Source organism: Phaseolus vulgaris, chromosome 6, assembly GCF_051622355.1.
Source record: "Phaseolus vulgaris cultivar YP4 chromosome 6, ASM5162235v1, whole genome shotgun sequence".
Classification (NCBI taxonomy): Eukaryota; Viridiplantae; Streptophyta; class Magnoliopsida; order Fabales; family Fabaceae; genus Phaseolus; species Phaseolus vulgaris.
In genome coordinates, this window is record NC_143503.1 from 24688626 (window position 1) to 24702475 (window position 13850).

At 26.2% G+C, this 13850-nt stretch overlaps 1 long non-coding RNA gene across 1 annotated transcript; it reads left to right on the top strand.

Annotated features, from left to right (window-relative positions):
- Positions 1-777: 777 nt before the first annotated feature.
- LOC150027309 (uncharacterized) lies at positions 778-3212 on the top strand. Its single transcript, XR_016521338.1, has 2 exons — positions 778-881; positions 3026-3212. It is a non-coding gene; the product is annotated as an uncharacterized LOC150027309 (long non-coding RNA).
- Positions 3213-13850: the final 10638 nt, after the last annotated feature.

Below are 13850 nucleotides of genomic sequence, written 5' to 3' on the forward strand. Positions count from 1 at the left end.
AATTAAGAATATTTAGATTTTTAAAAATAAATAAAGCCAAATAATTTAAATAAATATTTTTTCCATAAAAAACATGCAACTCTTATTAAGATAATGAAAGTATTAAAAGTTTACTTTTTTTTAAAATCTAAAATTATTTGTACAATAATACTTTTTTTTCTAAAAGTTAAATTTTGTTTATATAAAAAAATTGATATAATTGCATTCTTTTATGCCGTATTACATTTATTAATTAATTAATTGTTTGATTGATTTATTAATTCATTCATTAATTAGTAATTATGAAACACCTTAGATTTATTAAAATTAAATTGTTAATAATAAAGTAAATTATAAAGTATTTTTCCATAAACACACCTGAATATTTGCTTGGTGCAGATGTGGTATCAGTTCAGAAACATTAATATAAAGCCACCACTCTAACTCTCAGTGAATTGAAACAACCATTTCTCAAAAAAATTACAAATGGCTGCTTCACGTTTTTTATTGCTCTGTTTCGTCTTTGGTTTTGCTGTTCCTTGCTTTGGTCGTGCCATTCCCACAGGTCTTTTCTCAACCTTTTCTTTCTCTCTTTCATTTACTATAGTAACCTATTTTCTTTTTAATCTAAAAAAACTACAAAAGGTCTTCAATTTCTACGGATATTATATATAACTGAATATAAATCTTATTTTATAAATTTCATATTATAAGTTTGATTTTATATGATTAAGTTTATTTTATTTTTTTTATGAACTTTCTGAAATTTTAATGTTTTGTATAAACCTATGAAGACACAGAGAAGAACAACCCATTGCCTCCAAGCATGGAGCAAGATCATCAATTGTTAGATGAGGAAGACAGAGTCATACACTCAATTCAACCACGTGTCAAATTTTCTGGTAATTCATTACATATTATTTTTAATTTCTTTTAATTTTTTTTTACCTTAACTACAACATGTGTTAGATTTTTAAAAAAAATTAAAAAAATTGTACGAGATTTATATCACTACAAGGAAATCATGAAATAAAAATCAAATTTAGAAACAAAAAATAAATAGTTGTTATAATGACTAAATTAGAAACGAGATTAAATAAATTTTTGGTTTTTAAATTAGTTTCTATTATTGTTAAATGTTTTCTAAATTGGTACCTAATTAGCAATCAAGGTTTTTCTACCAAACTTAGAATCTAAAATCTTGGTAGTTAATTAGATAAAAAAAAATATTTAATAATAATAGAAACTAATTTAAAAATCAATTTTGTTACTTTGGTAGTTAATTAAATAAAAAAATTATTTAATAATAATAGAAACTAATTTAGAAATCAATTTTGTTTTAGTTTTTAAAATAATCTCTAATTTAATTACTACTGCAACTAATTATTTTGGTATCTAAAAATGGATTTCTATTTGATGATTTTCTTGTATATATGTAGTTTCTTTTGTTAAAGTATTTAATCCTAACTAAATATTTAAATAATATACTAATAAATAAGTTGAATCCTTAGATAACACTTTATTAATTTTTTAACGAAAAAAACATTTTGAATTTAAAAAAAAAAATACTAAAATTGAAAGTACAGAGTAAATAATTCCTCTTCTTTATCTTGTGCTCTTAAGTTTTATTTATTTATATTTGAATTTAAATGTCTATGTTAATATTGATTTTTTTTTTCATTGTGTGTTCATGGCTAAATGGCGTGAAAGTATTAAATTCGATTCATTAAATATATTTTAAATTACTTTGAAGAGTAAGCATTAAATACCCTTTTTTATGCGACAGTTTTTTTTTCTCAAAAATCATTTTTTTTATTCTAATAACGTACTAATACATATTTAATAGTTTAAATCATAAAGAGAGAGAAAATAAAGTTAAAAATAGTTTTATATTGATGTAAATAAGAGTACTAGTTATATTTATCACGCATTAAGAGTACTTTTTTAGAGAATGTTTGATACAACAAAAAAAAAATTTTATATGCATGAATTACAATTCCAGAAATTATAAAATCTAAAAGTTATAAATTTTAAGGAATAACTAAAAAAAAAATCGTTGGAGAAAATATTCATTAGTAATGAAATTTTTATACAGAATAACTTTTAAAACTTGAAAAAAATACCACTTCTCTCCCATAAAAAAAACATAGCTAATAACTAGTTTTTAATCACATTGATAGTTGAGAATGTGATTTTTTTTAAAAACCAAAAATTATACACCTTTTTTCTAATGTTAAATTTTCAGAAAACTTTTTCCCCTCTAAATATAGCCTTAACAATGGAAGGCATTGACTTAAAAAGAAAAAATAAAAAAAGGAAGATACTACATAACTTATTCTAAAATATTAGTATGTTTCTGCATTAAATAACGTTTCTTTTAAATCTTGAAATAGGTTAAATTAATCAATAGTTCTTTCAACTATTTCAAAGTTTTTAGTTAGATTTCTAAACTAAAAACAATCGATTAAATATGTTTTTTAACCCACAAAATTATGAATTTTGTATTAAAGATTTTATATTTGATATCTAAAACAAATTATTTGTATTTCATATCTACTATTATGTTTTTTATTTAAATAATTTCTGAGTTGTTTTAGATTTATCTTTTGATATTTTAGTTTTTAATCATAATGATAAAATATAATCCTGAATTTTTTATTATTAAAGTATTATTTTTTAAAACTAAAAATGTCTCCATAATCTTGGATTATTCGGCCCATGGCTACAGAGGATTGGGCTGGATAGAAGCTAGCCCAAACTGTTTCTACCGAAAACTCCTTTCTAAAGATTTCTTTATTGACTCCCATGATATCTTCCCGCACCCCATACTTTTAAAATTACCAAAATTATTTATTCTGGATTTCATAATCCATATTACAAATTTCGTAATAAAAAATTTATATTTCTTACAATATATTTGTAGAAAAAGATAAATAATATATTTTACAATAAAAAATTGTTTTTAAAATATAATTTACCATCTTAAACTCTTCTAAGTTGTTTGTTTTAAAAAAGTTCACATATTTTTATTTTTATTTTTTTGCAGAAAATTCAGAAGTGAAGATAGAGGGTCTAGATCTAGACTATACTGGCGCACATAATCACCCATGCCCACCAGATCACTGCCCTCCTGGTCAAAAGCCACCAAGTACTGTATAGTACTAAGCCCAATACTTTGTCTTCTTATTATCATGCACGAAATAACAGAATAAAAACCTATTTCTCTTTCATCATATTTATCTCAATTTTTTAATTATCTTAATTAGAGTTTCACTCTTCAATTAAATTTTGAGGTATTTTTACAAGTTAAGGTTTTTTGAATCAACTGTGAAACTATTTTTTATTTCTAAATTTCATGATTCCATCTAAAATAATAATTTCTAATTAAAGATATGGTATATGAAAAAGCAAACTAAATTTCTCATATTGTGGGTTCAAATAGTAATAAAATGAATATTTTTAAGTAAAATATTAAGTTGAATTGCTATAAACAGAAAGAATAAGATCTCATAAAAAATAATCAATCAGATTTTTTGAGCGAGATTTTTCGTGTTGGTAGATATTTCATCTTAATAAAAAAATCTTAATGATTTATTTCTAATAATAGTTATATAATATTTGGATTTTTTGGTTTATTAACGAGAAACTCCTACTTATTGAAACGAAATTTAACCCAAAGAGAAAATAATTAATATTCTGAAGGACAAAATACTCGAGGTCAATATGCTACATAAGCTTGTTTATTTTTAAAGCTATTAAATTTAAAATGTAAGTGTTTTTGTTGATAATGATATTAAATTAATTTGTAGGTTCTTAATGTTTTGTTAAATTTCTATAATTTTTAAACTTTTAACTGGATCCTTAAGATTATAATTTTTTAAATTAAGAAAGATTTATCAAACATGTTGTTAGTATCACGTTGATTTATATTTATTTTAAATTCATAAAAATACATGATTACGGTAATTTAAGTGATTATAATTAATCCTACATAAAAATATTTATTTTTGTATAATGTTAGTAATTTTTAAGTTTTGTGATCTTTTTTATAATATTTCATCTGTCCTTCAAACTTTACCTTTTAAAAAAAAATCATTTGAAGTATAAATAGCATGTCTTTTGAATTTATTATATAAGACATAATATAAGGAATTGCAATTTTAAATTTTGTTAGTCTTAAAGTATGAAAAAAATTGTCACATCATGCATAAGAGAATATTAATATATACAAACCTTTATCCAATTATTTTACTAAAAATACAATCAAAGTACGTGATTGAGTCTAATGAAAATCAAAATATTTTACTAAGAAATTTTACTTTGACAAGGAAGAATATGTACTTGCAAAAATGACCGCGATATTATAAAAAAAATGGTTAGATAATTGAACGTGAATGGGTAAAATCAAAGTTCAAAAAATCAAAATCCTTCACTTTTAAATAAGTTGATATCAAATTTTTAGTGCAGAATTAATCTCCTTAAGTACATGGTACTTTTAAAAGAACTTTCAACGAAGAAGAAGTAAAAAGTAAGAACACAACGTAAAGAAAGTGAAAGATAAGTTTATTTTGAGTTAAGGGAGAAAAAGTAGAAAATCAAATAAAACTTTACTGTAGATTTGTTTGATGAAATAGTTTATTGTAGATTTGGTTTATGTGATAAAATAAATTTGGTTGTATATTCGTATATTTAGAGAATAATTTATAAAATAAAATCTTAAAAGTAATTTAATGTAAAAAATAAATTTTCAAATATGTAAATTAAAGTTAAAATAAAATTAGAATTACAATACAAAATTATTATAAAACTTTAATAAATAAAAAACATATTTCAAGATAAAAATATATTAAAATAAATTATCAAATTTGAAATTAATTAATCATACTTTATTTATTATTATAATATTTATTTTAATTATTTATTTAATTTAATATAAAATATATATTAAAAAAATATTAAAAAAATATTAAAAAAATATTAAAAAAATATTTTAATAATTATTTAATAATTTATTTATTATAATACTAAAATATATTTATGCATATTTAATTATTATTTAAATTTATATATTTTAATTTAATGTTAAAATAAAAAAATTATTATTATATTTTATTTAGTTTTAATCGATTAACTTTTTTTTTTGAATTAATTATAATTGGCTAAACACTACAAAAAAAAATCACTTTTAGCGACCACCAAATTCGGTCGCTAAAAGCACTATAATTGGTGGCTAAACGTATCTGCGACCGAAACAGTCACCAAATAAAGATGGAAGCGAAAACCCTAGTCGCAAAGCCTTTAGCGACCGAATTATAAAGTGGTCGCTAATTTGCAACCGAAATTTCGGTGGCTAAATCGGTCGTAGAAAATTTGGTCACCAAAATTCAGAAACCAAATTAGCAACCGAAATTTCAGTGGCTAAATCGGTCGCAGAAAATTTGGTTACCAAAATTCGGAAATCAAATTAGCGACCAAACTTTTATAAACAAATCGGTGGCTAAATCGGTGGCTGAAATAAAAGGTGATAGCGACCACCATTTTCGGTCGCTAGTGGATTAATTAAAAAAAAAACTTTTGGTGGCTATTTCGGTGGCTAAATGAAGACCCCTATAACAACATATTTGATTTCGATGGCTAAATATTATTTTTAATTACAACGATCAATTCTTTTTTAGTAGTTAAAAATCAACTTTGTAGATATAGTCACAAAATCCGTTTCGGTAGCTATTTTTTTTATGTATTATTAATATCTATTTAAACTAGTATTTTGACCATTTTATAAAAAAATTCAAATATGCTTATAGATACTTGAAATTGTGGGAAGCTAAATAGGAATGAACTTCAAATACATAATTTAAGAAATGAAATGAAATTGATTATTTATATATATATATATATATATATATATATTTTTGTTGTGTAAAGGAACATTTAAAGGAATTAAAATGTTTAAAAATACAAGTATTCAGTTTTAATGGTCAATTTTGTAATAACTAAAATCATGTTAAGTCTTCATGTTTCAATGGATAAGAGATTATGCAATGTGACATAACAACAACACTAAAATAGTATTAATAAATCTAGGTTCCATATTTTTATACAAACAAGAAAGAGAAACCTAATTTGGATGATGAAGAATTACAGTGTCTTTGTATATAAAATGAACCAAGGCCTAATAGATGCAAGAAAATAATTAGATAATGAAGAAAAATGGTATGAGATTACACATTAAAACTGAATTAAGTAGCAATGCTACCTTTAAAACTCTAGACTCCATGTCATTGAGAACTATCACCCTATCATCTTTCCCTAACCCATTGAAAAACAACAGGAAAAATAAAACTGGATGCCTCACACTAACAACATTCTTCACCAAAAATAATGCAGGTGGCTTGTACTTCTCAAACATAAGCTCTGTTGTCCTGCAATAATAAAATCCAAATTATACGAACTGACACTTTAAGATGAGCTCATAATTCTAGACAATAAATTATAATAAGAATACCTTTCTCTCTGTTATTGAGAGTTTGAAGAAGGCTCTGCAAGGATCATAGGATGCTCTTTAGGATCAATAAGTAGGCAATCCCTACCAAAAACAGAAAGCATGGCCGATAAATAGGCACTCTCTACCATAAAAAGAATGTGAACTAGTGACAAATAAAATAATTTGCGGATTTCATAGTGACCATGCATGAAACTTGTTTTAAAGCATGCTATTTAATTAGAACCATTTGTCTAGACACCCCAAGGTAAAAATTGAAGCAGCAATTACCCTATTAACATTCTAGGGTAGGTTAAAAATTCATCACAATCTTAAAATGCAACAATAAAAGAATAGTAATGCATATTATAGAACTTGGCACCTGTAGAATTATATACATGAACAGAGTCATAGTAGCTGAGAGGATGAAACTAGCCTAAGGGGGTACTGCTGCTCCCCCATGGCATGGACCAGCAGGTTTGAGATCTGGAACTATAGAAAATAAGGTCTGTATATCATGTAATATGAAGCATGGCCTCAGTAGGATGGAAGGGGAAATGTGTCCGAAGCAACTACCAAACCAATGTTAAAGCAAAATATAAACTTATTGAATGAGGGGCGTGGTGCAATAGGGATGCAAAACCTATACATGCTTCAAAATGCAATGTGAACAATCAAAACTACATCTAGAAGAAAAAAAAGCATTATTGTTGAAAATAAGCATTACATGGAAGTTAGCCTTACCTTTAGTTGTCTCTGCTGAAAGAACAATTTAATATTGACAAGGGTCTAAATCTACAACTACAACAAAGAAATTAAAAAAAAAAAAAAAGAACCAAGGTAGCAAAATTGAAGTCAATCAGGAAAGCATGAGAGTAATTATATTAGGTTTAACCTATGAAGCTATAATGGGAAATAGTTGGTAAGAAAACCCAAATGATGCAATTGAAAGGTGTAAGCAGAGAAAATGTCACTTGGCATCAATGTTCATATTCAATATAGTTTATAATAGTCATAGATTAAATAATGTGAATGGAATCAGAAGCAAAGAATGGTGGCAGAGTAAACTTGCTTCTAAATGCAGGGTTTAGACAATCCAATTAAAGCTAACACATCAATGTCTATAAAAAAGATTCATTATTATTAAGAAAACTAAACATGAAATAAAGCTTCAACTATTATCTATGTCATTCCTTATCAATTATAGGAGCATACGATCCCAAAACTATTGTCACTGGTAAAGTTTGTGATACTTTAGTTATAGTTATATTACAAAACCAAAGCAACACCAGATAATAATAACTAAAAATATACGAGAAACTAAAATTAAAATTAAAAAAAAAATATTAACTAAACCAAGATGTTGAAAATATAATTATTATACAAGAACAAACACTTCAGAATTTAACTTGAATACCTGCAAGTTCATATACGAATTAATAGAAACCAGATAACCTGAAAAAAATAAAACAGTGAAGACAATAAACAAAATGAAATCCATGTAGTATTTGACCACCTTAGGAAACTAAAAGGAAGCATTTAGAAATGAAATAACAATAGAGAAAATTATCCATAACAAATCATCATACCCTTGTACTCCATTCTCCACTTGAGTTTCACAATAAAAGAATAGTAATGCATATTATAGAACTTGGCACCTGTAGAATTATATACATGAACAGAGTCATAGTAGCTGAGAGGATGAAACTAGCCTAAGGGGGTACTGCTGCTCCCCCATGGCATGGACCAGCAGGTTTGAGATCTGGAACTATAGAAAATAAGGTCTGTATATCATGTAATATGAAGCATGGCCTCAGTAGGATGGAAGGGGAAATGTGTCCGAAGCAACTACCAAACCAATGTTAAAGCAAAATATAAACTTATTGAATGAGGGGCGTGGTGCAATAGGGATGCAAAACCTATACATGCTTCAAAATGCAATGTGAACAATCAAAACTACATCTAGAAGAAAAAAAAGCATTATTGTTGAAAATAAGCATTACATGGAAGTTAGCCTTACCTTTAGTTGTCTCTGCTGAAAGAACAATTTAATATTGACAAGGGTCTAAATCTACAACTACAACAAAGAAATTAAAAAAAAAAAAAAGAACCAAGGTAGCAAAATTGAAGTCAATCAGGAAAGCATGAGAGTAATTATATTAGGTTTAACCTATGAAGCTATAATGGGAAATAGTTGGTAAGAAAACCCAAATGATGCAATTGAAAGGTGTAAGCAGAGAAAATGTCACTTGGCATCAATGTTCATATTCAATATAGTTTATAATAGTCATAGATTAAATAATGTGAATGGAATCAGAAGCAAAGAATGGTGGCAGAGTAAACTTGCTTCTAAATGCAGGGTTTAGACAATCCAATTAAAGCTAACACATCAATGTCTATAAAAAAGATTCATTATTATTAAGAAAACTAAACATGAAATAAAGCTTCAACTATTATCTATGTCATTCCTTATCAATTATAGGAGCATACGATCCCAAAACTATTGTCACTGGTAAAGTTTGTGATACTTTAGTTATAGTTATATTACAAAACCAAAGCAACACCAGATAATAATAACTAAAAATATACGAGAAACTAAAATTAAAATTAAAAAAAAAATATTAACTAAACCAAGATGTTGAAAATATAATTATTATACAAGAACAAACACTTCAGAATTTAACTTGAATACCTGCAAGTTCATATACGAATTAATAGAAACCAGATAACCTGAAAAAAATAAAACAGTGAAGACAATAAACAAAATGAAATCCATGTAGTATTTGACCACCTTAGGAAACTAAAAGGAAGCATTTAGAAATGAAATAACAATAGAGAAAATTATCCATAACAAATCATCATACCCTTGTACTCCATTCTCCACTTGAGTTTCACAATTACAGGCTTCCTGGTCAAATTATTCAAGACAGGTTTGGGATTAACTGGTATAGTCTACAAAACACGAGGTAAAAAATAAACTTAAAAAAATTAGAAAATAAGGCACAATCAATCACACACTGTGATCTTTTATACTCAAAGAACATTGGCTAGTTCTAGATCTACTTCCATTACAACTCTTTCATTCCGATTAAACATCAAATAAATGCACCACAGTTCAGAAAATGCAGATCGGAGATCTAGGGCGTGAGAAATGGGAAAAATGAAAAGCAATTTTAAGAAACCAAATCGGGGCAAATTGAAAACGAATACCAAATAAGAGCTTCGATTGAGATGATGGAGCTTCGATTGAGAGATGAAGTAGCTTCGAATGAGAGATAAAGATTAGAATATATGGAGATGAAAAGCAAACAACTACTGTGTGTATAAAAACCACGAAACCCTATAAGTCTGTAAAAAACTGCGAGAAGTGTGTAAGAATATGAGAGTGTGTCACGGATTTGCGTCATTCTCGTTCGCGGCGCAGAGGCCCTAGAAAGAGAGAGAGAGGTGGGGGAGCAGTGTAGCGAAAACCTAAATCGTCGGCGTTCTCATCGTCGTCGTCGTTGGCGTCACTCTAAGAAGCCATGACCTGAGCGAGGCGCTGAGCAGCGGCTTTGCTTGCAACATTTAGAGTCCTTTTGACGGTTGAAATTCTAGTTGCAGTGAGGGTGAGTGAGGAAGAACGAGAATGGTCATTCCCTTTTTCCTTTATTTTATTATTATTATTAGTAGTAGTAGTAGTAAAATAAACATTTATATTTAGCCACACAAAAAAAATCGTGACTAAAAAATAAACATATTTGGTGGTTGATTTGGTGGCAAAAATAAACCATTACATTTAGCGACCAAAAGAAAATCGGTGGCTAAAATATAAACATATTTGGTGGCTGATTCGGTGGCAGAAATAAACAATTACTTTAGCGACCAAAAGAAAATCGGTGACTAAAAAATAAACATATTCGGTGGCTAATTCGGTGGTAGAAAATAAGCAATTATATTTAGCGACCGAAAGAAAATCAGTGGCTAAAAAATAAACATATTTGGTAGCTAATTCGGTCGCAAATATATTTTTTTCAATTTATTCAAAACAGCCACCACTTTAGCGACCGATGCTTTTGTGACTCTCATGTTCGATCGTTGATTCGGTCGCAAAACTAACTAAGATCATTAACAATTCATTCGGTCACTATTTCGATCGCAGATTTATCACTGAAGGTATTTGGTGGCTATTTCGGTCGCAAATTGCAACCACTTATTTTCAGTCGCTAAATTCGGTGACTAAATTGTTATTTTCTTGTAGTGAAAAGTGACTTTGTTCATAAATGAATGTGGAAAATCTGATGCAGAAACTTTTTTTGTTCTAGGTAATTTTATATTTCCTTTTCAAACTTTAATAACTTTTTTTTTATCTGTTTAATCAACATGAACATAACAAACAAAGTGCAACTAATGTAGTTCTATTTTTCAAGATATGCTGATTCAGGTTTAATAGTTCTTTCATAATTCTCGCATGCAATAGTATGATATCCACTACCATTCGCTCTTTTTTCTTTATAATACAATTTTTTTTTTATAAAAGCTTTTATGTTTGACATTTTTTATCGACAATAAAAAATAATAAATATGAACCACAATGATCAAATTCTTATACATGAATTCAACCATAACCTCTTTCACTAGATTTACTATACAAAACTCTCATAGTTACCTAAAAAAAGACATTTGGGACAAACAATCATACAATTTAAATGAGATCATCCTCGTACAAAGCAATGGATCTATGCACCAATCAGAAAAGGAAAAAATACGAGACTGTGACTTGGATGTAACTTATGACCAAACCTTTAATTAAAACAAAGCAAAAACTTCGAGTAAGGGTTTTATGTTTTGCAATAACACAAATCTAAATATTTTGGATAATATCACAATAACATGTTGATTAGAGATATGAATTTTTTTCATAATAATAAATAAGTGGATGTAAATCTCATTTTATTAAGTTGTTTATTTCTTAATATGGTATCAGATTCATCTCATATAAGGTTTATTATAGCGATAATTTGTTGGATTTATTAAATCTATTACAAAGTGGACTTTAAGCCTAACTCAACCCCATAAAACCGGCTCAATGAGGTGAGGTTTGCACCCACTTATATACTATGAAAGACTCTAATCTCTCTAGTCGATGTGGGATCTCCAACAAAATCACCCATCGAACTACTATTAAATAATTCATAAATATCTAATTTCATATACAAATTTACAGGTGTCACTATGATAAGGTGTATTAAAAATATCACATTGACTAAATATAAAAACTTTTTTATAATATATAAGTAATATAATCTCTTCTTAATTATAAACAAATTTTATAAGATTAAATTAAATTTAAAATTTATTTTTTACAGATTTCAATGAATAAATAAAAGAACTTTTAGTTAATTAACTGTGTGAAAGTATATAATAAGATATGAATGATAAGTAATTTCTTAATGAAAATGATGTGGACTACACTGAAAGTTACAAAAAGTTGTGGCTTACTCCAGGTATGCCTAAGCAAGCTCATTCCACAGCTGGAATAAAATAGAAAGCCAAAGATTAATTATACACATTAAATTATAACTAGGCACATAGACATCGATGACTTTTTCATAAACAATAATAACCCAGTCAAAGAAACAAACAAATTCAGCAAAGGTAGTGATAGAAGTGACGGAGGAAGTTGGTAGCTAAGGGGTTGTCATTTGTGACGTTAACGTTGGGAATCAAACACTAAGTTAAGAATGTTTCATAGCCAAAAGAACAATTGAAAGTTTTACGTTGGAAAATGTCCACGTCAGTGGCCGGCAGAATGAGTTTGGAATTGACCTTGGCAACAGGAACCAACCCCAAACAATGGTTTTCACACCCAAAAAATAAATTTAGTTAGCCAACAAGGCAGTGCTTAAGTCAATTATCCAATCTAGAAAAAAAAAAGTGTTACTATAATTAATACACATTCAACACAATTTTATAATTACTATTCTTAGCCTCTATTTTTCTTCTAAAGAATTTGTCACTTGTTTCAGTCAACGTTTAATTGTTCACAGATTTTGATGCCGGTTTACATGCAATCATGCAAACCACTTTTTAAATTTCCAGCACTACTATTAGAAATTTAGTAGGCCATGCTTAACAATTCAGAGAGTTCTTCTTAATTTATTGCCTCTCTCCATTTTTTGACCAATTCTTGCCTTCTTAATTTGTCATCTATACTTTTTTGGGCTGTTTTCCTATAATGTTTTTTTTCTTTTAAAATTTAAACAGTGACAGGTAATGTTAAAATAGCAAAAAGTTTGCTATTTCAATGTCTCATTTCATCCTTACATGAATATAGTAAAGTACTCTTTGGATTAAAGATTAAATATAGTCAAGTACTCTTTTATATTAAAGAGTAAATTTAAGGGTTGAGGAAAATGATGAAATTGTTTGGATTAACGAAAGAAAATGGAAAGTAAATTTTCTTTATGAGTGATGTGATAAGTATAATTAATAAAATTATGAGATTATAAATTTATATTTATAAGGAAAATTAATTTAAAATTAAATATGATTAATGATTTATATACAGAAATCATGTATGATCAAATTACTCTTTTTACTATAATCAGTAAAGTTATTTAAAAGAATTCGGATTATGTAATATTACAGATCTAGATACGCATAAACAAATATTTTTGTAAATTAAAATAAAACTATGGTTATTATTAATATTCCATAAATTTATTTTAATTATTATTAAATTTATAATTTATATTTACTTTTATCATTATTATTATTTTAAGAATTTATTTTAATTATTATTCTTTTTTATAATATTATTACTTTCTTATTTATTATTATTTTATAAATTAACTTTAAATATCATTATCATTATTTTTATTAATATTTATATTATTAATATTGTTAGTTTATTTTATTATTATTATTATTATATAAATTCATTTATATTATATTATTATAATATGTTATATATAATATAATTGATATATTATAAATTTTATAACATCAATTATGCATAACATATAGTTTTATTTGTTATAAATATTTAAACCCTATAATATATAATGGATTCTATGTTATATATATAAGCAATTATATGTTACAAATTTCATAATATAATAGATTATGTTGTAATTTTTTTACAGTGATTATTTTATATCTCTATATTTAAATAATTAATAAAATTGACTTTTTAATATTTATTATATTTACTTTTTTATTTTTTTTATCATGTAGAAAATTGTTTTTATCTTTCTTTTTGTAATTTGGTATTTTTAAATCTTTATGCAGTAACAGAAACAAACATACTTACTTATCTCTTGTAGTTCTATTTGGGGAAATAGTTTTAAATCTTATTATTTTTAATTGAAAAACTTGAATAGATCAATATACTTTTTTTTAGGAGATT